The sequence below is a fragment of the Notamacropus eugenii genome, chromosome 2, assembly GCF_028372415.1.
Source record: "Notamacropus eugenii isolate mMacEug1 chromosome 2, mMacEug1.pri_v2, whole genome shotgun sequence".
NCBI lineage: Eukaryota > Metazoa > Chordata > Mammalia > Diprotodontia > Macropodidae > Notamacropus > Notamacropus eugenii.
In genome coordinates this window covers 518,278,172-518,304,477 of record NC_092873.1, presented here as the reverse complement: position 1 = coordinate 518,304,477, position 26,306 = coordinate 518,278,172, and the positions used below count along the sequence as shown (strand labels likewise).

The 26,306-nt window shown below is 38.5% G+C and overlaps 1 protein-coding gene and 1 long non-coding RNA gene across 13 annotated transcripts in view; one reads left to right on the top strand and one right to left on the bottom strand.

The window, feature by feature from the left end:
* The window catches only part of DAB1 (DAB adaptor protein 1), a 1,307,076-nt gene that overhangs the window by 65,610 nt on the left and 1,215,160 nt on the right, over positions 1 to 26,306 (top strand). The gene's annotated exons all lie outside the window — the stretch shown is intronic.
* On the bottom strand, positions 1,275 to 25,477 carry LOC140530214 (uncharacterized). Of its 2 annotated transcripts, none has more exons than XR_011975851.1 (4): positions 25,417 to 25,477; positions 11,922 to 12,025; positions 7,789 to 7,893; positions 1,275 to 1,620 (listed from the first exon to the last, which is right to left on the bottom strand). It is a non-coding gene; the product is annotated as an uncharacterized lncRNA (long non-coding RNA). The 2 variants fall into 2 exon arrangements; XR_011975852.1 differs by having other exon boundaries at positions 11,922 to 12,022; positions 25,417 to 25,468.

Here is a 26,306-nt window from a genome sequence, read left to right as displayed (position 1 = left end):
ATTAATTAAGTCATTCTGCATCTAGTCATTTGGTCAGTTTCATTTTCATCTCATTGGTCTGTCACCTAACTCATATCCTTTTATGTTGTCCTCATGGATAAGATTAGAGACTTTGGAAAATTCTGGATTTAAATACACAGTAAACGGTGTTTATAGTATTCCCTTTATCTGTCAGTCTGTTCTACCACATCCAAAAAGAAATGAAGTTAGTCTGGTAGGATCTATTTTTGAAGTTCAGCTGTCCCTTTGTGATCATGGCTTCCTTTTCAGGCTTTTAATAACCATCTCTTTGATAATATGTTCTAGAATTTTGCCAGTAGCTGGCATCAAGATCATTCACCTAGACTTTGGAAACTACCTTCTATCCTTTATTGAAAATGAGGAGACTTTTTAACTTGGTTCCACTTCTGTGGCATTTTCCTTTTCTCCACAATTTCTTATGGATAGTGAGTCAGGAATACCCACTACCAGTTGGGATACAGTCCATCAGACTTATTTTGAACTCATTGAAAGTAACTAGTGCCTATCCAGATGCCTCACTTATTTTGACTGGAAAATTCCAACTAATTATGTGTATGGTTTCCATACCATTCTTGGGCTGAAGATTATTTTCTTCTTTACAATTTCTATCTGTTTCTTCTGGTTTTACTATCTGGGATTGAACAGTACAACCCAATTCCTCTTCCCCATCACATCTCTTTTCCTACTTGAAGGCAATTTTTAGTCCCCCTGATTCTTTTGCTCTTGAGTGTAAACACCCCAGGTTCCTTCAGATGAGTCTTATGACATACATTCAAGGCTCTTCACTATCTGATCTTCCTTCTCAGTGTTTGAGATGCCCAAGTGACTGTTTCAAAGCCAGGAATCTGGTATTTGACAGGATCAGGACTTGAACCCAGTCCATTTAACTCCCAGGCTAGTGATTTTGCCCCATTTCTCATGTACTTCTCACTGTGAACAGGGTCAGCCTTGAGCTGTCCTGAAGGCTCCTCCCATGCCTTCTTTTCCCAGTATCTCCAGGAGGCCAATTTCACCCTCCCCTCTATCCTTCAAACCTGGACTCTTTCAGCTGGAACAGAGTCTAGTTCCAGAACAGTAAACTCTCTCCATCAGTGAACTAATTACATGAACTGCACGGGGCTTTTGTTCTCCCATCTTGCTATTTGCTATTTATAGCGTCTCAAAAGATGTTTGCTCTCTGTGTCCTTTTTAATCCCGCTGTAAAGCTGTGACATGGAGGGCAAAAACAGTTATAATGAAACACTGGAGGCCTGTGCGTGCCCGTCACTTTCTGGGCAGTGAGTATGATGCATTATTTATTTTTTAACATGGTATTTTTCCAACAAGGCTATAATACATTGTAATCAGGCTCCTTAGAGCTGTTGATAATTGTTAGAAAAAAAAATTATGGCTGTAGATGAGATCCAATAGGCATGTCTGACCAACTGTGACCAGGAGTACCAGACCGGAGATACTCTGCACAGCCTTCTGGGCAGCACAGATCAATGTGATGGTGACAAGATGGGCTGGCTACCACTCTAGATAGTTGGCCTATGCTCACTGCTATACAGAGCAGATGGTAATTAAGGATGGTCTACAAGATCTGAGACAAGGACCTGCCTGGGAAAAAGGAGAAAATAAAAGGAGCTGGTGAGGGAAAAGGAGAACATCATCCAAAGTCTGGTGGAATCCTAGGGAGATCATTTCAACTAAATTCAAGAAATGTTTATTAAATACCAAAGGCAGCTGGGTGCTACAAAGGGTATGGACTCAGGAAGAACTGAATTTGAATCCAGCCTTAGATACCTACCAGTGGGTGACCTGGAACAAATCACGTAATCTCTCTCTCTCTCTCTCTCTCTCTCTCTCTCTCTCTCTCTCTCTCTCTCTCTCTCTCTGCCCCCCCCTCCCTCTCCCTCTCCTCCCCCTCTCTCCCTCTCTCCATCTCCTTGTATTGCCAAGGCAAAATTCACAGCACCAGAGGTGACTATGAATATGCTGGCATAGTTCTGAATCACAAAATATAACAGACTATCCATATAGAAGGCAGAAGAAAAATATTTCTTCAGATACCAGAAAGCTAAATCCCAACACCAGAAAACTGAATCCATCATAGCAACAAAGAAATATAGAAACATAGTAACAATGCAGGGGGTACCACCCTCCCCATGCCTTCCCTCTGTTAGGCTTTCCACTAACCAGCTCCATTAAACAAATCATTAGCAAGCTCTCTCACTCACGTTAGTTGCTGCCTTTCCCAGTTATGATTGCTCTCTAACTTCCTCTCAGATTTGCACTAGCTCCACCTCTTCCTGCTCCACCCCTTCCTTTTCCATCTCACTTGATTCATGTGACTCAGGCTTCTATTTGACTTAAGTAGGTCACATGGACTTATTAATGGATGGGAAAGATCTTCCCATTAGGAAGCAAAATTACACTAACAATAAGCAAAAATGCATTATCAATATACTGCTTCAGTTTCCTCGACTGTAAAATGGGGATAATAAAAGCACCTACCTTCCAACGTTGTTGTAATGATCCAATGAGACAGTATTTGTAAAATGGTTAACACAGTGCCTGGCACATAGCAGGTGCTTAATTAAAGCTTATTTCATTTCATTTCACCTACTGTATTTAAAGCATTGTTGGACACTGAGGATACATAGACAAAAATGAGAGTCTATCTTATATTTTATGAGATGAAAGTAATGTACACAGAGATGAGTAAATGCAAAGTAATATACAACGTGATGCAAAATTATTTTGAGCAGAAGACAGCTGATGACTGAGAGAATCAGAAAGAGGCTCCTCATAGGGAAGGTGAGTGATGAGCTGTGATGGATATCAGCGAAGGTGGAGACTTAGAGGTAGATCCAAGGAGGGAGTGCATTCTAGAAATGAGGACTTCCTGGGCAACGGTATGCAGATAGGAGATGAAAATCTTTTCTGAAGGGAACAGTTAGCAGACCAATTTGACTGGAATGGAGAGTTTACAAAGGGGAGTCATGAGAAATAATTTATAGCTACACAGGACCTCAGAGATTCTGTAGTCAAAGCCTCATGTTGTACTGGTGAGGAAAGTGAGGTCCAGAGGAGTAAATGATCTAGGGTCAGCTGTAGTAAGAGCCAGAACTAGAACTGGAACTCAGTACCTCAGACTTCAAATTTGGTGCTTTTAGCTACTAACTCATAGTTGTGTCAAGCCAAAGGTGCCTGGATACCAAGTCTAGAGAGATGAGTTCATGCTGGATACCCAAGGAAGGGACTTTGTGGCAGTGTTTCCAAAGCTAGAGAAATCAACATCTGGTATGTTTGGGGAAAGGACTTTACAGGGAAGCAGTAGACATTGGAACAATAATAGTGTCTTCTCTTTGCCTCTCATTTTCTCTATTTTTTCTTCTTTTCCCCTCTGTCTATGTCAACCTCCTTTCCCTTCCTGTCTCTCTCCCTATCTGTCTGTCCTCTTTGTCTTGTCTCTTCTCTAAAAACTGAGTTAGCTATACTACATTTTCCAGTATTTGCCTGCAGATGTCTTATTGGGGCAATTTTGAGGTAGTTGATAATAAAGAAAGCCCATCCCCTCTGTCAGGAAAACCAATGGGGTTATAAGGAGTTTGGGATGGTGGTCTTTAGTATGTGTCTATAATGAGAAAGAATAATTAGCAATTGGGGAATACTGTTTACATTTTTAATTACATGGCAAATAGTCCCATAAGAAAGGCTTTGGCTTTGATTGGAAATGCTCAGCCAGAAGCAAGTTTGCTGAGCCTGGTTACCTGATGTGAAACACATGGCCCCTGATATTCAGACTAACTTGGGGAATGCAAACATGCTCTGACATAACATTAGCTGTGGGAACGGGAGTGTAAACAATCAAAGGCAAAGAATGAACCCTTTGCTTGATCTCAAGGAACACAATGGATGCTTGATTGGAGATTGGTTTAAGATTTTCAGTCTTTGCTAATAAATGTATTTGAATACAATTCATGATTTTAAATGTATCTGCATTTCATTTTAATTATAACTTTGGAGAAATGGGAGGAGGGACTTCTTTATCTTGTATAGGTCTCTCTGTCTCTCTCCTTGTGTCTCTCTCTGTCTCTCTCTTTCTCTTTCTTTCCCTCCCTCCCTCTCTCTATAGCTCTCTCTCCCTCCCTCCCCCTCTCTCTTTCTCTATTTCTGTCTGTCTCTCTGTCTGTCTCTGTCTGTCTGTCTGTCTGTCTCTCTCCCCCTCCCCCTCCCTTCCTCCCTTTCCCTCTCTTCCTTAGTGTAGATCCTTTCCTAATTAGGTGTATACCAGGCCATCCAAAATCATCAAATCTTAGCGATGACTGATCTAGACTAAAGGCAGCACAGTGCAGTGAAAAGAATACTGGGCATAGAGTTAAGGATCTTTTCTCTAGCCTCAGTTTCTTCATCTGTAAAACTAGATGACTTCTTAGGACCCTCCTGTTTGTAAATCTATGTACCTCTTGCTCAAAGCAGAAATTTCCTCTCTAGATCCCTGGACAGTTGGCCATCAATTCTGATGTTGAACACCGCCATTGATGAGGAACTCCCTAATTCATGAGGAAGCTCTTTACAATCCATCAATCAACAACATTTATTAAGCACTTACTTTGTGCTAGATACTAGGCATATAAAGATAAGAATGAAAATGATCCCTGCCTTCAGGGAGCTTATGTTTTGTTAGAAGGATGCATGTTTATAGGAAGTAAATGCAAAATTTCTAAAAAAAACAATAAACACCATATGACTTTGGTAGGGTGACTTAACAAGTGAGGGAAACAGGAAAGATCTCTTGAAGGAGGGCACACTTGAGCTGAGACAGGAAGGGAGCTGGAGGTTCCAAGAAGTGAAGGTCAGGGGGATTGACATTGTAGGGACAAGAAAGAGCCTCTACAAAATCACAAAGATAGAGATGGAATCTCCTGCCCAGTGAGTGGCAAAAAGGACATTTTAGCTGGAATGTAGCAATATGTGTGAAGTTAATGAAAAATCAGTATGGTGATACAGGGTAGAGCCAGGTTGTGGTGGGTCTTAGATTCCAATCCAAGGAGTTTGTATTTTATTTTCTAGGCAAGAGGCAGCCATTGAAGCTTCAAGACAATGAGGTAACAGGGTCAGACATGAACTTTGGGAGTTATTTGCTATAAGTTATTTAGGAAGCTATTGCAATAACCCAGGCAAGAGATGATTTGGAGTTTTTAGGATACATACAATATGAGTGCAGAATATTGGATATACGTGAGATGTTGAGGATCTGGTAGAATTGTCCATGGTCGAGCAGATCAAAGATTTAGGAAATTCTTCCTTATGTTAAACAGAAATGTAACTACCCCTCATTGATTCTATTTCTTCCCTGGATCCCCACAGAGCAAGTCCAACCTAGATTCCATGTAAAGACCATTCAAACATTTTAAATGGTGATGACACCTCCCTTATATCTCCGCCTCTTGGAATAAACAGCTTCAATCACCTTACCTGTTCTTCATGTGAAAAGCAAGCTTTCATTTAGTAGGCAGGCAGATGGTGTAATGAGTAGAACACTGGACTTGGGGTCAGGAAGACCTGAGTTTAAATCCTGACTCACATTTACTAACTAGGTGAGCCTGGGTATGTCCCTTAAACTTTGTGGACCTCAGTTTCCTCAACTTTGAAACAAGGGAATTAGACTTGATGCCTCCAAGGTCCCTTCTAGCTTGAAGTCTAGGATTCTATTATGTCAATAAAAACAGCGAACACTGATACAGCACTTTGAGGTTGGCAAAATGCTTTATAACTATTGTCTCATTTGATTCGTTAATCTGCTACACTCAATTAAATGGCATGTGATAAACACTGAGTAAGGCCCTGATCTGGTTAGTAAAAGAAGGGCGTGCTGAAGTGTTAACTCACTCTTCCATACTTGTCTGGCTTTGATAAGGCTCAAAGGGACATCATGACCATAGACTTTTAAATCCACGCTCTCAACCTAAGGGGTGAGATGGAGAAGAGAAAGGATAAATAGGAGGTGGTACAGAGTGAACTGAGGAATGGGAAGTGGGACAGTACTGGAAGATAAAACACCCGTAGAAGAAGATATCTCACGATCAAGTGACCAAGCTGTGATTCGAATATGCTTATGTCAATGACTTTGAGTTAGCAGACCTTTCCATTGTCCTGCACTCTTTCCTTTGGGAATGCATTTCCCATAGTTCCTTCATGTTAGCTAGAGCTTGTCTTTTCAGTGATGTCACATCCTCTAGCAGTACAGCATACAAGCCAGAGGCTTGTAGCTTATAAGACATGGACTCCCCTTTCTCACAGAACTGAGAGGAAAACACTTTGCCAACCTTTAAGTGCTCTCTAAATGTGAGTTATCATTATTAGTTGTAGATGTCTGGGCTTCCTGCTTCCCCCATGTGAACTCCTCTTCAGTTCCTGTCTCTCATCTGTGCCAGGCTCATTAGCTTTGCAAGGTAAATTCTTCACAAAGCTGCTGGGCTGGGGACTCAAACAGCTGACTTGGTTTGAGTTCCCAGACACCTGTGGTGTCAACAGCATTTAGCCACATTGCCCTAGGCCTTGGCAGAGAGAAAAAATCCACCACAGACCTAAACTTCTAGTAGAGGGCTTGGTGTTGGCACTGAACAACCAGCCTGAGAGAAGCCCTTCTGGCTGGGGTGTTAGAGACAATCACTGCCATATGGGAGCTTCTCTGATGCAGGATCCCAGGCAGAGGCCTGGAAGGCTTTTTGAAGGCCCTGTAACTGTCTAGGAGGATTGACAATGGTTGCTGAATTCCTATGGGCCCTGCAGTAATAAGTGGGCTAGGCAGCCCCAGTTCTAGTGTTTCTGCATTTCTCAATGAGAACACCAACCCAGCTGGCTATAGCGCAGGAGGCCAGAAACAAAGTTCTTTATGTCCCCTTGCCTATTCTCACTTTGTGGTTTCAATGGCAAACCACAACTTTGCATGGTCAAGGATCTATGTTTCACAGTGTGATGTCTTCAAGGACTGGTCATTATGGTCACTTGGCAGAAGAGAAAGCGGACAAAGGAAAAGCTTCCTCGTGTCTCCTATGGCCACTCTGTTAAAAGTCAAGACAACTGCATTCCTGATCCAGTTTTGCCATTAACCTGCTATGTGACCTGGAGGCTATGGATAGACCTCTCTGGCTAGCTTCAAATCATAGGATCACAGATTTAGAGACTAAAGGACCCTAAAAGGACATTTAATTCAATCCCTTCATTTTAGATATGAGGAAACTAAGGCCAGGAAAACTGAAATGACTTACTCAAGGCTGCCCAAGTGGTATGGGGGAGGGGAAAAAACTAGGATTTGAAAATGGGGCTTCTGATCCCCAAACCATTGCTCTTTCCACTGTGCTATACTGCTTCTCAATTTCCTTTTCTACAGAAAAAGAGGGTTGCTTTAGAATCCCTCTAGGGTCTCTTTTGGCTCTAACTTTCCAAATTCTGTGTTCTAAGATCTCTTCCATTTTTTGCTCACCAAGTTCTATGTTCTGTTCAGAATCACTACCTTTGCAAAAAACAGAGAAAGATCTTCTCACACTTCCCAAATTCTCCGTCCCAGTTGCTAGAGTATTGGGCCTAGAGTCAGGAACACCTGTGTTCAAATCCCACTGTAAACACTTGTTAACTCTGTGACCCTACATAAGCAACTTAACCTTTACCTGCCTCAGTTTCCTCAATTATAGAATGGAGCTCACAATAGCTTGTCCCTCTTAGATATTATCGTGTGGATCAAAGTAAATGATATTTGTAAATGGATTAGCACAGTACCTGGCACACAGAAGGTCCCTCCTTTTCCTCCAGTTAATGCTCTGCCCACCAAGATTACTCTGTACGATATAAGCATGTTGCATTTTCCCAGTGGAATGGAGGCTTCTTGAAAAAAAAAAGGAAGGTTTTCTTTTACATCCTTGTAAACCTAACTCCTAATATAATGCCTCATATCTATTAGATACTTTAAAAATATCCATTGAATAAATGAGTGAAGATCGAGTTCCCCCTCTTTGGCAAGCAGTAGAAAGAGCTCTGGATTCTGAACTAGAGAAAGTAGGTTCAAATCCCTGCTCTGCCATGCACTACCTTTGGGAACTTGGACAAATCACTTCACCTTTATGGGCCTCAGTTTCCTTATCTATGCAAGGAATGGGTTGGATTAGGTGACTTCAAAAGTCCTTTCCAGCTCTAAGTTTGTGATACTATGGTCCCTCCTAGATAAGGCAGTTTGCCCAGTTCTCTAGCTGCTTCAGGAATGTGTTTAATAGTGGGCTCTCTTTAGGCATATCTTCTAGCCATTAAGGAGCTATTGATATGTAGTTGTGGGAAGAGCAGGCACAGGAATGGCGGGGTGAAATGCAGTTTGGTTAAAGGACATATGTCTCTAAGGGTCAGATGAATGCAAATAAAACAACCCATGGAGACCTTGAATGGTTTACTTTAGTAAAAAGGCCAGTGCTTTGACTTGGCCATCCAAATAAATGGATTCGTTCGGTTCTTCAAGGTTACTCTTCGTCCATCATCTCTGTTGGGCATTCCTCCTGTCTCATCTTCCCCCAACCAAAACCACCATATGTGAGATTTCAAGACAGGATTTCAAGAGATTACCAGAGAGGATACTTGCTTCTGCAGATGCATTTGTTTTATGAGACAGGTTACCCATAATGACAAAGGACAACTTTGGCTTATTTCTAAATGTCAGTGAACAAAGCCTGACCAAGCCACAGAAAACACAGCTTTTTATAGAAGCCCCTGAACGTTCGGTTCACTTGATCACCTGCTGGGAAAATGACGGGTTTCCTGGGATTCATTCTCTAACCACTTAGAGGGAATATCGAGTAGGATAGCAGGATGGAGGATTTGCTTTCTCAGATTTTCGGAAGCTATTTGTTATCCTTTTTGGGAGAAGGGGCATGTTAGTATTTGCCTTCTATTTTCTAGCCAAACTGGCCAACTTGCTGTTTCCCAAATAAGACGCTGCATTTCTCATCTTCATGTCTTTGTACTCAATGTCACCCACGTCTGAAACACACTCTCCTCATTTCTATTAAGTGGGCATGAAGCCGCAACTCACATGCCATCTTCTATATGCACTAAAACCCCACCTTCTGCTAGAAACCTTTATCCAATAATAGTAGGCCCTCCTCTCACTGATCATCTCCAATCTCTGCTGTTTGTATTTTACATACCCTTAGCACATCATTTTCTCATTAGACTGAGGAAACTGTAGTAATTTTTAATACTTATTTAGTGCATGGTTAGTTCTTGTTACATCCCAACCTGCTTACTAGCGCCTTCCTCCCCAAAATGGTTTTCATCTATTCTGTGCACATTTTGTCTTGACTTATCTATATATCTCTTGCTTCCTCTCTCATAAAATGTAATCTCCTTGAAATGGGGGAATGTTTCCTTTTTAATAATAATAGCTAACATTCATATGACACTTTAAGGTTTACAATATCTTTACATATGTTAACTCATCTGAATCTCACAATAACCCTCCAAAGGAGGTGCTATTATGACTCCCATTTTTAAAAATGGGGTTGAGAGATATTATAAGACTTGCTCAGGGTCAAACAGCTAATTAGTATCCGTGGTAGGATTTTAACCAGATTTTTCTGACTTCAAGGCCATCCCACTACCCACGATGCCACCAAGGTGCCTCTTTTGTATATGTATGTTCAATACCTGTCTGACAAGGAGAAATCAAGATGAGGTAAAAAACAAAGATATCAATAAAAATCTATTTAAAATGCTTTTCAAATCAATGGATGAATAATTATTTAAAATCTCCTCTCTGGGATTCAGTAGCAGGGATTCTTAACCTTTTTTATGTAGTGGACCCTTTTGGCAGTCTGGTGAAGCCTATTGGTGTCTTCTCAAAAGAATGTTCACAATTATACAGAAATACAGTTATCAAAATATTTAAAACCCAAGGTTAAGGACTCATGCCCATGATAGTCTTTCCACTGTTGCCTTTGCCCATTGAAGAATCTTGATTTTGATAGTCAGTTTTCAGATGACAATCTGTTCTCCACCCATCAACCTGTTCCCCAGCTGGTTGTAAATCTCCATGACCTCTATAACTCCATTTAGTCTTTAATGAGAGGAAGCACAGAGTATCTGATCTAACCCTTGGACAAATCCATCAATTCCACCTACCCCTCCAATCTCTTCTTATTCATCCTCAACAGAAACTCTGTGTTCAAGCCAAAGTGATCTATTTGTTGTTCTCTGGATATACTTTGTTATCCAACATCTGTGCCTTATTCCCTTTGTCTAGAGGATGTTTGTCTTCTCTTTTTTTCCAAATTATTCCAACCCTACCTATCCTCCAAGAACCAGGTCAAGAATGCCCTCCTGTCATGGTTCACAACTTGTGCTGCAGGAACATCTAAGAGAATAAAGAAAGACTAAGACAATGTTGTCAACAATTAAGCTGCAATTTATTTTGTGACACGATGTTATTAACAACAGATCCTTTGGTGCCTTCTATACGAGACCTCAGGTTGGCTACAGCACAGTGTGGCAGATAAGTATTTCTCAGGAACAAACAGATCAGAGAAATGTTCAAAATTTTGAAAAGAACTGAATTGTGAATGAGAGGACCTCGATTCACATCCCAGCCCTGCAATTTCTTATCTGTGTAACTTTGGAAAAGTCACTTGGGGCCTCCTGACCTTAGTTTCCTCATTTACACAATGAGGTAGTTGGATTAGGTAGCCTCCACATTTCCTTTCATTCCTAAATTTAAGATCTTAGGATCTCTCTCCCTATGTGACTTTGGACCAGTCCCTGTACCTGTCTAGCCTTCAGTTTCTCTGTATGTAAAAATGAGAATGTTGTACTAGATGACCTCTAAGATCCTTATCAAGGCACAATTTTAAGGTCTTATACTTTTAATACCTCTGTGGTCTTGGATGAGTTACTCTGTATTCCCGAGACTCGGTTTTCTCATTTATAGAATGAAGGAGTTGGAAGAGATAACATCTAAGGATGATACAAGTTCTACTTCTCTGATGTTGTGACCCTATGATCCCATTGGTGGGGTATTGAAGAGATAAAAATCACATGAAAAACAGCTCTTAACTTCAAGGGGCTTATATTCTCCTGAGGACTGTGGCATGTTTCTTTTTCCCCCTTGCTGGGGATAATGGTGATCACTTTGTTACACATTTGGGTAGGATGTCCCTTTCTATGGGCTCTACCTGTCACCACTCTCACTTATTCCTTCTCTAGGTTTGCTTTCTCAATCCAACCTTCTTTTACATCATCTTGTCTTAGAGTCCCAGAGAAGGATCATTATCACATGGTTACACTTGGATTCTCTTATATTATTTAGGGTAACTGTGTGGGAATACTATCCCTTACTCGTTACTTCAACTCAAACTTCAACTTCCCTTAATACAAACCAGACACTCACAGTAATGACATTTGGAACTTAAGAATAATAATTTACCTAGAACTCAGGCATATAACATGGCAATTCATATTCAAGTAACTGCAGGAACAATAAGTACATTATAATACACAAATAAGCCTAGGTTCTACTCTCCTATTAATGCATTCAGTTTCTGTTTGGGGAGTGGGTATACACTTAGAAGAAACTGTCAGGCATGTGAGGGAGAAAACTCCATATTCTTGGGGCACCTCACAGCTTTGGATTGTAGGTTGTGATGCCCTTGGTCCATTTAAGAACATCTGCGCTGCACAAAGTCATTTCTCTGTTAGCTCTATTTTATATGTCGTTGTCACCCTCTAGACCAATGTTTCTTAAACTGTGGGTCATGACCTCATATGGGTTCATGATAAATTTGGCAACAGTAAAACATTTCTGAAGATTCAATGACCAAAAATTAATTCAAAATCGAACATGTGAATGCATCGTAAATGTTTCTGGCAGTACTTGCCTGTGGTGCATCATGAAAGTTCATTGTAGCCTTGGTTCTGAACACAAAGCATGCATCTTTTGCACTGTGTGTGCCCTCAGGCCGTGCAACACCAAGAAACACTGCTGAAACAAGAAAAGGGATTTAAAAAGCCCTGCTCGAGTTGTACAAATCCTTTTCTCTCCTTGTTTAAATTTATTTAGCATTTTATTTTTTCCTGGTTACATGTAAAATAGTTTTTAACATTTGTTTTTAAAATTCTGAATTCCAAATTCTCTTGCTTCTTCCCTCCCTACCCCCCCTCATTGAGAAGGCAAGCAATTTGGTATAGGTTATATATGTGTAGTCATGCGAAACATTTCCATAATAGTCATGTTATGGTAAAAAAAAAAAAAACAAGACTATCTCAAGAAAAATAAAGTAAAAAATAGTATGCTTCAATCTGTATTCAGACACCATCAGTTCTTTCTCTGGGGATGGATAGCATTTTTCATCATGTCTCCTTTTCTCTTCCTAAACCAACAAAGCATTTACAGGGTCTTTCAACTTGAACCAATAAAGCATTGGAGAAGTCTGACACTATTGAATTTCTTAGAAGTTCCCTTTGAGCCACAGAATTGCAAAAATTTGTCAAGCTATTTCTCTCCAGGCTATACCACCAGCCCAGTCAGCTATTAACTTATCAGGACACTGCCTTGTACAATCCGATTGGAGTAAGCAAAGTTTACAGCAGAATAGATTAGGACAACTCTCTGGTTAAGGCAAACCAGACAAGCCAGCTCATCACTAATCAGAACTCCACATTATCCAATTTGATCTCAGCATCTCTTCCTTTGCAGTAGCAGAGCAGCTGCAAAACCTGTCTTTCTCCTTTCTGCATTTCCCTCTCAAAACAGAAGGGGCAGCAAAAAGCAAGACAAAAGATTGAGATACTTTGCCTCTTAAGCTCTAAGTGGCATTGAAGGTCATTAGCTGGAAATGGAGCTAGTTTCCTGTATTAGACTTTTTTCCCCCTGCCAGACAACAACTAGTAGCCCAACTCTTCTTGTTAACTGACTGGTCCTGCTGTTGATTTCTTCAAGTTGCTCCAATAAAGCTGCCTTTCAACCCACTATGAGATTCTACTGTCCCGTCTATCTCTTGATTTCTTTGCCATAATTCCTTCATCTTCTCCAGCCTGACTTGATTCAGAGTCTCCTCATACTCGTTGTTTCACCTTTGACTCATGAGGCAACAAATTCACCACATTTCCCTCATGAAATCCACATTTCTTATTTAATCATTCCTTGGTCTACATAACTGTTACATGATTTTTAAATGAAAAGTTGTACCCTTCTAAGTCTTAAAATAGTTATATGTAAAATGAACTGAAGTATCATTATGTCCTAAAGTTCCAACCATTAACTGATTTGCAAAATACTCTAACACATAATATGAAAATGACGTTTATTCATACTAGCATATAGCATTTTAAAAATAAATAAATGTTATTTCTCATCCCCTTTAAACCAACAAAATGTTCACATGTACATGGGTCCTCATCCTACCTCTTTTAAAAGGTCATTGAAGATTTTATATTAATACTATAGTTCATTTTCTGCACTAAACTGCTTAAAATCCATCTGATAACTGGTTTTTTTACGTATGGATTTTTAAAGTCAGATTTTTTATTTTTCTATTCCTTTCAGACATCAACCTATTTATTTGTGGAAGAAGCAATTATTTATATTCTTTACCAGTTCATTTAATTCTTTTTTTTCCTGGTATAAAAGGACTTTTTTCATCATCAAACTACTCTATAAGATAAGGAGATACCATAAAGGGGCAGTACCTTACTAAATTCTCCATTTTCATCATTGTTATGTCAGCATTCCATCATTATGTCAGTACTTCAAGGGTTGGTGATTTACATGGTATAGATCCTGACCCTACAGAGAAATCACAAACCCACTGTGATGTAATACGTGGTATTTGTGAGTTGATGTGTCTTCAGAATTCACTCCCATGAGGCCATGGTCGTGATCAATCTCTCTATACACTAATCATTGCTTTGGACAGCAAGCACATTGCCTGTCTTGGAATGACCCTTGAACCTTTTCCATGTCCTGGTGAGGACTTAGAGGAAGGAATTCAGTCTTGGACCAATGCAATATTTGTTAGAAGTCCCTTAAATTCAGAGTAGCTTTTAAAAACAGACCCAGGTTAAAATATCATCCCATTCATGTCCATGTTTTTGTCAAAGGGCTCACTCATGGCCACTTTTATCCCTCCAGATCTGTTTCTTTAGGAAATATTGCAGTTTCATTATTTAACTTTTTTTTTTGCTGATACAGTTTCCTTGAGGCTTTCAATTTCATCCAAGTCAACTTTGCAGAAAGGGGAAGAATTTAACTGGAAATAATTAAAGTACTTTTCATTCCTGGCTACACAGAAATATGTGTTTAACTTTTAAATTGTATCCAAGGTTCTGCTTTTAGAATATGCATTTATTTTATGAAGCCAGTGAATTCCAGAAGTAGAAAGGGACCTTGGAGACATTCTAGGATCATGTGTTCTAATATTCCTTCCATCTCTGAGATTTTATGTTCTAATGTTTTTTCATTTTAACGTTCATCCTGGAAATGACATTCCATCTTGTAAAATCTCTTCAAGCTCAGGTGTTCTATGTTCTTTTAGAAAACAATTATTTTATTTTATTTTTAAATGAAGGCCCACTTTTTCTCCTTCCCATTTTTTCTCCTACCCTGAGAAAGCAAGAATAGCAAAACCATTGTAACAAATATATAGCATCAAGCAGAACAGATACTTTCATTGACTGTCCAAAATATATCTTAATCTGCATTCTGAGTTCATCAGTGCTCTATGAAGACGTGCTTTATGAGGACTCATAACATTTCATTATAAGTCCTCTGAAGTGGTGGTTTGTCATTGTAGCAGAGTTCCCAAGTCTTAAAAAAAGATGTTTGTCTTCATAATATTGTTGTTATTATGTAAGCTATTATCTTGGTTTTGGCACTTCACTCTCCATCAGTTCATACAAATCCTCCTAGATTTTTCTAAAACCATCACCTTCATGATTCCTTGTAGCACAGTAGTACTCATCACATCCATATATAACTCATTCAGCCATTTCCCAGTTGATAGTTACCTCTTCAAGTCTCCAATTCTTTGCCATCTGCTATAGAGTGGCAATAAATATTTTTGTACGTAGGGGTGTTTTTTTTCTTTGAACTTTGTGGTTTATGTCCCAGGTTCATAGAGTACAATTTCATAACTTTTTAGACATAACACTAAATTACTTTCCAGAGTGACTGAATCAATTCATCACCAACATGGCATTAATGTTCCTGTTTTCCCATGTGCCCCCAGCATTTGTCATTTTCCTTTTGTCAGCTTTGTCAAACTGATAAATATGATTTAGAATGTCAGGGTTATATTAATGCACACTTCTCTAATTATTAGTGATTTAGAGATTTAAAAAAAATACGACTTTTGAGAGCTTGGGTTTTTTTCTCCTGAAAACTGCCTGTTCATATACATTTATAATTTGAATCCATTCCTTAACTATCTTAGATAAGAGATCTTTATTAGAGAAACTTGCCACAGACCCCTCCCCCCCATTTATCTGGTTTGTCTTCTAGTTTAACTGCATTAGTTTTGTTTGTGCAACAATATTTTGTAAAAAGAATGTAATAAAATTTTACCTTCTGTGATCCTTTGATCACAAATTATATCCCTACCCGTAGATCTGACATAGATATAACTTCCTTTCTCCTTTATTTTATTTATGATGTCACCTCGTATGTCTAAATCTTGTTCCTATTTAGATCTCATTTTGGTATATGGTATGAGATGCTAGTCTCTACTTAGTTTCTTCCAGATGGCTTTCCAGCTTTCCCAATTTAACTTTAGCAGACAGTGAATTCATACTGCAATAGATGAAAACATTGAGTGTGTCAAACACTAGAGACTGTGCTTGTTTCCTCTTGTGCTAGCCTGCTTTTGCTTCCTTCTAAGTTTTCTTTTATTCTCTGCTGTGCGCTTTGTAGTTTATTTTCCCTCCATTCTCCCATCCTCCTGAGAAGGTTACTGTCTCTGTCTCTCTCTCTGTCTCTGTCTGTCTCTGTCTCTCTGTGTCTTTCTCTCTCTCTCTCTCTCACACACACACACACACAAACCACACTATACATACTTTTATTTATTAATTCATTTTCTGGACGTGGACACTGAATAAAAACATAATTTGGATACTATTGTCATTTTTTCTTATATTGGCTTAGTCAACTCATGATCAATTAATATTTAATTATTTAGAACTGTTTTTATTTGTGTAAATAATTTTTGCTATATTCATATAGTTCCTGTGTGTTTCTGGTCAGGTATCATTATATTAATTGTAATTTCTTTTTAAGTCTCTTCCCACTGGATTTTGTTAGCAATATTTTTAAAAAGCTGAAAATTTATGTGGGCTTCTTTACTTACCATAATTTGCTGAAGTTGTTAATTATTTCAATTAGTTTTTTGAGATAACTCTAGGGTGTTCTAAATAAATCATCGTATAAACGACACAAAGCTATATACATTTTTCCTTTTTGCCTATGCTTATTGCTTCATTTTTTTTATTGCTATAGCTAGCAATAGTGGCACAATATTAGGTAGTAATAGTGAGAATGGACATCCTTATTTTACCTCTTAACTCATTGGAAAGACCTCTAGCTTATCACCATTAAAGATAATGCTGGGTTTTGGTTTTAGATAGATACTACTTATAATATTAAAGAAATATTAATTTATTCCTATGCTTTTTAATAAAATAGTATTTGATTTTCCCCCAGTTACATGTCAAGAAAATTTTTAACATTCAATTTTATAAGATTTGAGTTGCAAATTTTCTTTCCCTCCTTCCCCCTCCCCTCTTCTAAAAACAATAGGCAGTTTGATATAGTTTATAGATGACTTATTATATAAAATATTTCCATATTGGTCACAGTTGTGAAAGAAGAAATAGATGAAAAGGGAAAATAATACAAGAAAGAATATATGTTTTTTAGAAGCTATGCTTCAATCTGTATTCAGAGTCCATCAGTTCTTTATCTGGATAGGGACCGAATTTTCCTGCATGAGTCCTTTGTACTTGTCTTGGATCATTATGTTGCTGAGAAGAGTTAAGTCGCTCATAGTTGATCATTACACAATGTTGCTGTTACTATGTACAATGTTTTCCTGGTTCTGCTCATTTTGCTTTACATCAGTTTGTACAAGTATTTCCAGGTTTTTCTGAAATCTACCCATTCATCATTTTTATTGTACAACAATATACCACAACTTAGCCATTCCCCAACTGATGGGCACCCCCTCAGTTTCCAATATTTTACCACCACAAAAAGGGCTGCTTTAAATATTTTTGCACGTGTAGGTCCTTTTCCCTTTTTTATAATCTCTTTGTGTTACAGACCTAGTAGTGGTATTACTGGATCAAAGGGTATGCCCAGTTTGGCTGTCATCTGGGTTTAGTTCCAGATTGTTCTCCAGGATGACTGAATCAGTTCACAACTCCACCAACAATGCATTGGTGTTCCTATTTTCCCAGTCTTCTCCAACATTTATCTGCTGGGGATGGAAGCTCAATTCCATGTGGACAGTCTCGGGCGGGTAAAGGTGGGAACTTCTAAATCTTAGAGTTCTCACGAGGCCCCCCAGGAAACTGCTGGGAATCGAGGTGAACCAAGCTATCTCGTGTATTTCTGCCTCTTCCCGTGAGAAACGTGATGGGAGGAGCATCCCCCTCGAGACTGTCTCGGATCTGGGCACACCTATTGTTATCTAACAGGCACGGTATTCAGGTGCAAACTATGCGGCTGGAGAGCTTAATTAGGATCAGGAAAGCCTAAAGCGCTCTTAGCTCGGGAGGGGCCCTGATCAACAGAAGGCCTCTCCTCCCTTTCCCTCTCTTCGCTCTTCCCTCCCCCTCTCTCCCCACTTACACTTCTGCTTCCAATCTCTTATTGTAAGATCTTTGCCTCCTTGGGAGATTCCTCGCTCCCTCCTAAGGAAGAATTCCCCTGCACTTGTAACCAGAACCCTGAATAAAAGCTTAACCCTTGTTCGACTCTGAGAGGTCTCTTCTCTCATATGACTATCCGGTTTGGCCAGCCAAAGACCTGCGAGAGGTAAGGTAAGAAGACTCGGGTAGCCCTCAGGCCTCTAGGCCTGGCATTTATCATTTTACTTTTTTTTCCATATTAGCAAATAGGTATGAGGTGGTACCTCAGAACTGTTTTAATTTACATATATCTAATCAACAGTGATTTAGAACATTTTTTTTTCACATGACTATAGATACAGGTCCTCCTTTTGATTATGGCTTTCTGGTAGTCCAATGATTCTGATGTTTTCTTTCCTGGATCTATTTTCCTAGGTCAGTTGTTTATTCCATGAGGTATTTAAAAATTTCTTCCACTTTTTTCATTCTTTTTACTTGGTTTGATGGATTCTTAATGTCTTGTAGAATCATTAGCTTTCATTCACCAATTCTAAATTTGAAGAGCTTGTTTTCCTCAATTAGCTTTTGTATTTTCTTTTCTATTTGGTCTTTAAGGAATTGTTTTCTTCAGTGGATTTTTGTATCTCCCTTTCTATTTGTCCAATTGTACTTTTTAAGCAGTTTTCCAAACTGTTGACTCTTTTTTCATAATTATCTTTCATCAGTCTCATTTCTTTTCTCACTTTTTGTTCTACATCTTTTATATGATTTTTAAACTCTTCCATGAATGCTTTCTCGACTTGAGGCCACTACCATTCTTTTCTGGGGTCTTGCCCATAGGTGTATTAACATTGTTGTCCTCTTCTGAGTTGTGTCTTGGTCTTCCCTGTCACCAGAATAACTTTCTATGATCAGATTCAGTTTTTTTTTTTTGGTTTTTGCTCTTTCTAAAAAACTTTTCCCTTTCTTTTAAATTTGAGCTCTGCACCCAGGGAGGAAGGAGCACTGTCTCAGGTTTCTTGTGCCAGTGGCTACAGGCCCTGGCTATTTACCTGGTATTGCACTGATGTTTCCCTGAGGCCCCTCAACTCTGCTGTTGTGCTGAGGGAGTGGGGTGGGGGGTGACTGGCTCTGCTGAAGGCTGTAGGGGTGCTGAGCTGGGGTCCTATTGGTGGTGTCTGGTGTGTGCTGAAGCCTAGTGGGGTGTTTCTGTGTTTCTCCAGAGCTATAGCAAAGCATGTGGGGGTCTGGCTGCAGGAGAATGCCTGTTTGCCTAGGGTTATGCTAAATGAAGCACGTGGTAATTCAAAGAGTTGGAGTCTGCTGGTTCCCCTGGGTATGCTGAAGCCTACATGAGTGTGCGTGTGTGTGTGTGTGTGTGTGTGTGTGTGTGTGTGTTGTCCTGGTATTGGCATTTGCCTGCTCCATTACACGGGGGCTTAGAATCTCCCACTAGTTTGCTGAGGTGGGGCTTCCTGCTGGTTTGCTGGGATGCTTCCTGTACTGGAATGTGCTCCCCTTTTACCCAAATGAGATGGGCTTTTCTCCCAAGTTTCTTGGGCTAAAAGACTGTTTTACTTGGTCTTTTTGTTGGTTCTAATGTTCCAGGATTTGTTCTGGATTTTATGGTTGTTTGGAGATCAATATGGGAGAGTTACAGTGATTTACTACTTACTTGCCATCTTTGCTCCTCGAAGTCCAATTCCTATGCTTTCTAGTTTTCAACTTTTAACCAGAGATGGGATTGTATTTTGTTAAAAGTTTTTTCCACCTCTATTCATATAATCATATAATTATTGTTGTTTTTTTTACTAATATGGTCGATTAAGATAGCTTTCCTAATAGTTAACCAATTCTAACATTTCTCATATAAATCTTAGTTGCATGTTGTTATAGTCTTCCTTAATAATGTTTTATTTAAAAGTTCCATCAATATTCATTAAGAATATTAGTTTATAGTTTTCTCTCTCCTTTACTCTCCAGGTTTAGGCATCAAGACCATTTTTTGTATCACATAAGAAATTTAATAGGACTGCTTTTTTCTTACTTTTTCCAAACAGTTTACTGGATGTTAGAATTAATTAATCTTTAAATATTTGATAGAATTTATTCATCAATCCATCTCATCCTGTTTTTTCTCTATTTAGGAGTTCTTTGATAGCTTGTTCAATTTCTTTTTCCAAGATTGAGTTATTTATGAACTCTATTTTTTGTTCTGTTAATCTGGGCATTATTTCATAATCTTAATTCATTTAACTTAGACTTTCAGCTTTGTTGGTGTATATATATACATATGTATATATATATATATGTGTGTGTGTGTGTGTATATAATTAGGCAAAATGGTTCTTAACATTTTTTTTCTTTTTCCAATTTTTTATCATTTTTCTTTTTTTCTTCCTCCAAATGTATGTATGTTTGTTTGTTTTCAATTTTCAACAGTCACTTCCATAAGTTTTAATTTTCCTCTTCCTCTCTCCCCATGATGGCATGTAATCTTATATGGACTCTATACATACATTCTTACTGAACACATATTCATATTAGTCATGTTACATAGAAGAACTAAAACAAATGGGAGAGAACATGACTAAAACTAAACAAAACCAAACATAACAAAAGAGAAAATAGTCTGTTTCCTTCTGCATTCTGACTCTATAGTTCTTTCTCTGGATGTGGATGGCACTTTGTATCATGAGCCCTTTGGAAATGTTTTAGATCCTTGCATTGCTGTAAAGGACTAAGTCTATCAAAAACAGTCCTCAAATACTGTGGCTGTTACTCTGTATAATGTTGTCCTGGTTCTGTTCACTTCACTCAGAATCAGTTCATATAAGTATATCTAGTCATTTCTGAAGTCCATCTGTTCATTACATCTTATAGCACAATAGTATTCCACTGCATTCATATACCATAACTTGCTCAGCCACTCACCAGTTTGTGGGCATTCCTTTGATTGCCAGTTCTTGTCTGCCACAAAAAGAGCTGCTATAAATATTTTTGTACATGTGGGGCTTTTCCCCATTTTTGTGATCTCTTTGGGATACAACCCTAGAAGTGGTATTGCTGGGTCAAAGGTGATGCCCATTTTTATAGTCCTTTGGACATAGTTCCAAATTGCTCTCCAGAATGGTTGGATTAGCTCACAGCTCCACCAACAATGAATTAGTGTTCCAGCTCTCCCATATCCCTAACAATTTTTAAAAGTTTCTTTTTCATTGTTTGTGAACTAACAGTTTTATCTTTGTTACTGGTAATCTGACTTAATTCTTTCTTTTAAAAAATCAAGTTTTTTTTAAAGTCTCTAATTTGATTCATTGATTTTTTCTTTTTTTCTTTCAATTTTTGTTAATCTTTGATTTTCAGGATTTATACTTTGTCTAAGTGAGAATTTTTAATTTATTATTTTTCAAATATATTTAGTTGCATGGCCAAATTTTGATATGTTGTTCATTGTCACTATGTGTAATTATTTCTAAAATTTGTTCTGATATGAACACATTTAAAATCAAGTTTTATTTAGTTTCCAATTAATTTAAATAATTCATGGAGTTGCCCTTTATTGAATATAATTTTATTGCATTAAATATTGCTTAAAACTTCTAATTTTCTGCATTTATTTGTTAGGTTTTTATACCATGCTACATGGTCAATTTTTGTGAAGATGCCATGTATAGCTTAGAAATATATATGTTCCTTTCTGTTCCCAATCAATAATTTCCAGAGGTCTATCACATCTAACTTTTTAAAAATTCTATTCTGATTCCTAACTTATTTTGTTTGTTTTGTTAGTAGTGTCACAATTTGAGAGAGAAAATTGAGGTCCCCCACTACTGTAGTTTTATCCAGCTCATTTAATTTTTCCCTTAACTAATTAAAGGCCATTACATTTAATAAATACATGTTTAATATTGATATGAATTCATCATCTGTGGTACTTTTCAGTAAAACAGTTTCTTTGTTTATCTCTTTTAGTTAGGTCTGTTTTTGCTATTGAATTGTCTGAAATCACGATTGCAGCATGTGCCTTTTTTTTTTTTTACTTCAACAGAAAGATAATAGAGTTTGCTTCAGTCTCTTGTTTTCAACTCCGTATATATCTTTCTGTTTCATGTATTGTTTCATGTATTTCTTGCAAACATTATATTGTTGAATTCTTATTTCCATTAAGTTCTGCTTACCTCTTCCATTTTGTGGGTGAGTTCATCCCATTCATATTCACAGTTATGATTTTAATTGAGCATTTCCCTCCATCCTATTCTCCAATACTTTCTCATCTCCTTGCTTCCCATTTCTTATTTAAGGGCTTGTTTTGCTTAAGACTAATTCCTCCTAAAATCTAACCTCCCTCTAATTCCCCCTTTTTCCTCCTGTTTTTTGTGTTGAATGAAATAGATTTCTGTGTATGTGTGAGTGGGGGGACACCCATGCAATTTTCTCTTTTTCTGACCAGCTCAGATGAAGGAGTGAAAGAAACAAGCATTCATTAGGTACTTACTATGTGCCAGGCACCATGCTAAGTGCTTAACAAATATTATCTCATTTGATCCTCACAACAAACTGTAGAGGTAAGAGTTATTTGTTATTCCTATTTTACATTTAAGGAAAATGAGGCAGTCAGAAGGTAAACAACTTCCTTACTATTACATGACTCAGTGTCTGAGACTGGATTTAAACTCAGATGAGAGTGAGATTCAGCTGTTGCCCACTCTTATACTCCTTCCTCCATGTTTGTAGAGATGATTTTTTTCCATCTTTTCTTTTCTCCTCTAATCCAGTATTCTTCTTTTCCTCATTTTCTATTTTTATTTTAAGATAGAATCTAGCAGAACAACTTCCAGGCATTCTGTCCAATTAAACTCTCTCTAAAACCCTTAATAATGACAGCTTGCTGAAGGAATACGTCTCTCCATGTAAGAATGTAAAGAGTTAACTTTGTTTAGTTTATTATTGTCTATGCTTTTTAAATGTTTCTTTTGACTGCTATCATTGCATTGTAAAGTTTCTATGTGACTCTGGTTTTTCATCAGGAATGCTTAAAGCTTCTGTTTCATTAAAGGACTAGTTTTCCTTTGTAGAATTATACTCAAGTTTTTATTTATTATATTTATTATACTCAAGTTTTTATATCTTTTGTTTTCTGGAATATCTTATTTCAACTTTTCTATTCCTTTTAGGAGAGGCTGCTAAATCATGTGCAATGCTGAGTTTCATTGTTTGGTACTTGAATTCAAGTGAGATAATATTTGTAAAGCCCTTATTACAGTAACTGGCACGTAGTAGGTACTTAATAAAAACATATTCCCTTCCTGGCTGCTTGTAATTTCTTTCCTGAGCTAGAAGCTCTGGATTTTGGCAATGATATTTTTGGAAGTTTTCATTTGGGGTTTCTTTCAGGCATTGACTGGTGGATTCTTTCTACTTTTTCCTCTGGTTCTCAGAGATCTGAGGATTTTTCATTTATGATTCTTGAAATAAGATTCTAGAGTTCTTTTTGTTTTGGTCATGGCCTTCAGGTAGTCCAGTGATTCATACATTACCTCTCCTTAATATATTTTCCATGTCAGTTGTTTTTGCAATAAGGTGTAATAAACTTCTATTTTTCAGTCTTTTGAGTAAAAAAAGTATTTCCTATTGTCTCATGGAGTCATTAGCTTTTATTGGTTAATTCTAATTTTCAGGGGGCAGCTAGGTGGCACAGTGGTTAAAGCACTGGATCTGGAGTCAGGGAGATTAGTTTTCCTTGATTAAAATTTGGGCTTAGACACTTACTGGCTGTGTGACCTTGGGTAAGTCACTTAATCATACTTGCATCAATTTTCTCATCTATGAAATGAGTTGGAGAAGAAAGTGGTCAACCAGCCCAGTGTCTTTGCCAAGAAAAGCCGAAATGGGGAAGCAAAGAGTCAGTGATAAAGAGTTAAACATGTTTGAAAAATGACTAAAACAAACGATTTTCAGAGATTCCCCTTCCCTTATATCGATTGAATAAAAATTTGTAACTATTTTCCTTTATCCTTCTACCTTTTATTCCATAGCTCTCATTTCTTTTTCCATTTTCTGCCAACACTATTTAAAACAAAATTAGTTCTTAAAAAAAACTTGCTTTATCTCTTCTAGAAATCCTGGTTGGACTTGCTCCACACTGAGTTTTTCTTTGAGTCTTTGCTTGTGGATTCTTGGAGGCATCTTATTCTTCCAGGTTTGTATTTTAAGCCTTCCTATCTCCAAAGCTCCTTGTGGTGCTATTCTTTTTGTTTGTTTACTCACCCTTCCAGTCTTATTCCTGACTTTGGACATTGTGTTAAGGCTGGACTTGCTGTACTTCTGTATATCATTTGAATATTTTCTTTCTGCTTGGGTCCTTCCCCTTCTTGAAGGTACTGAATATTGTGTTATAGACAGCTCAGGCTAAGGACTGCAAACTTTTGATGTTCCCAAAATGGTGCAATGTAAATTAAATTCTGATCACTGCCCTCCTGTTTTGAACCCTGCAAGTTCTTGACCTAGGTTTGAGCCTGTATAACAACTACTACCTTGCCCCTAGTTAGAAGTTCCAGTAGACCTATTGGACTTTTTCACCATGCAGTTTGAAAGTAAAGTCAAAGGTTCTGTAGGTTCTAAGTGACAGAACTGCTGGTTTCCCTTTGGTCTGGGATTCCTGTCCTGGTTATTTCACTGCAGGTATCAGGCTGAGCTGAAGGTTGGAGTTGAGAGCCCACTTCACTTTCAGGGTCAGAACCACACAGCTGCTTGTTTCTGCAATTGTTCTTAGCTCGGTACAGAGCCTAGAACCTGTTCAGAGCTCTTCACCTGCAAGTTGCTCCTTACCATTAGGCACAGGATCTTCTGAAGTCCCCACTAGATCTGAGACCTGTCCCTGAGTAATAACAGAGCTTCCAGTTTGTATCTATTCTCAAATCTGCAGAAGACTGGGGTCTTCCTAAGACCTTGCTTCATTTTTGTACAAAGTCTTGATCCTCTTCCAGTTGCTGTGTCTTTTGATGCTCTGTGTGGCATACCTCTGATCAGACCCTAAACTCAGTGTCCACAGACCTGTCTCTTTAGGTCTACCTGGGCTGGAAAAATAATTTATTCTGTTTGTTTTTGAATTTCCTGATCAGGACTTAATCTCCCTCTTTGTAGAGGAAGTGTGGAGGACAGCTCAGTTACTATTTCTGCTGTTCCACCATTTTGGCTCCACTTTTCTGTTCTATGTTCTAAGATCACTTGTAGCTCTAAAGCTTTATAATATGCCAGATTTAAAACATGAAGGAGCCTTCATAGGTCATCTCTTCCAAAGTTTTCATTTTACACTTAAGGAAACTGAGTCTGAGAGAAGAGAAGTGACTCACTCAATATGACACAGTGGCAGAGCCAGGCTTTGAACTCTAGTCCTGTGTCCGCCCATTTATTACTCTATCAACTGTACCACACAAGGGGTAAAAAACAACTTGAAGGGAATTGAAAAGAATTTACTCAAGGTCATGTAGCCAGCGGTAATGGTGGAGCTGCAACAAGAATCTGGCTCACCTGTCTAAGGCTCCATCACCTGTCCCCATCTGCTGCCTTGCCTCAGTCTCCTAATGCCTTTGTACTTGGCTTCATTGAGTGATTTAATGTTTGAAGGACATAATGATGTGTCTCCCCCACCCCAACTTTTCCATTGTGTTGGAATAATAGGTACAGAGTTTATCTGACTTTCCTTTCAATGGCAACAGGAAGAAAAATATTTCTAAACAGCTCTTTGAAATTCTATAAAAACATCTTTAGAGAGTTCCATTTTCATTCCATAAAACAAATGACATTAATGAATCCCTAAGTCAGGGCTGCCTGTCGCTTTCAGCAACTAATAATGAACAAATAGATTCTGATGTGCCTCCTCCAGGCTGCTCTGACACATCTTATGGTGTTTCAGCAAGCAACAAGGCCCCTGTCATCAGCAGTAATGTGTTCTCACTTCGATTTGCCTGTGTCCCCAGAACAAGGAAAAGCATAGACGTGCCTTGCCTTGAGCACTTTGAGTCATCTCCTTGTTTGGCATGGGGCCCAGGATTTTAGCCCCTCATCAGACATTCAAGATATATGCATGGTGATGACTGTCATCGGACTGGATGTCAGCCTGTAGAACTTACCTGGCTTGGTACTTGTCAGTGGATTGTTGTGAAGCTTTGGGGAGAAAGATAAAGAGATGTGTGTGTGTGTGTGTGTGTGTGTGTGTGTGTGTGTGTGTGTGTGTGTGAGTGTGTGTGTGTGTGGAGGGGGGTTGGGGTTGTCACACTAAAGAAGGCCCAGGTGCTGAGCTGTAGGGGCAGCAAAACAGCCCTTGCTGCTGAGAGTCTCAAGGATGGCAGGGCTCTCTCTCCTACTGAGAGGCTGATTGCAGGCAGCAGATCAAAGGAAGGAGAGGAAGCATCTTTGAG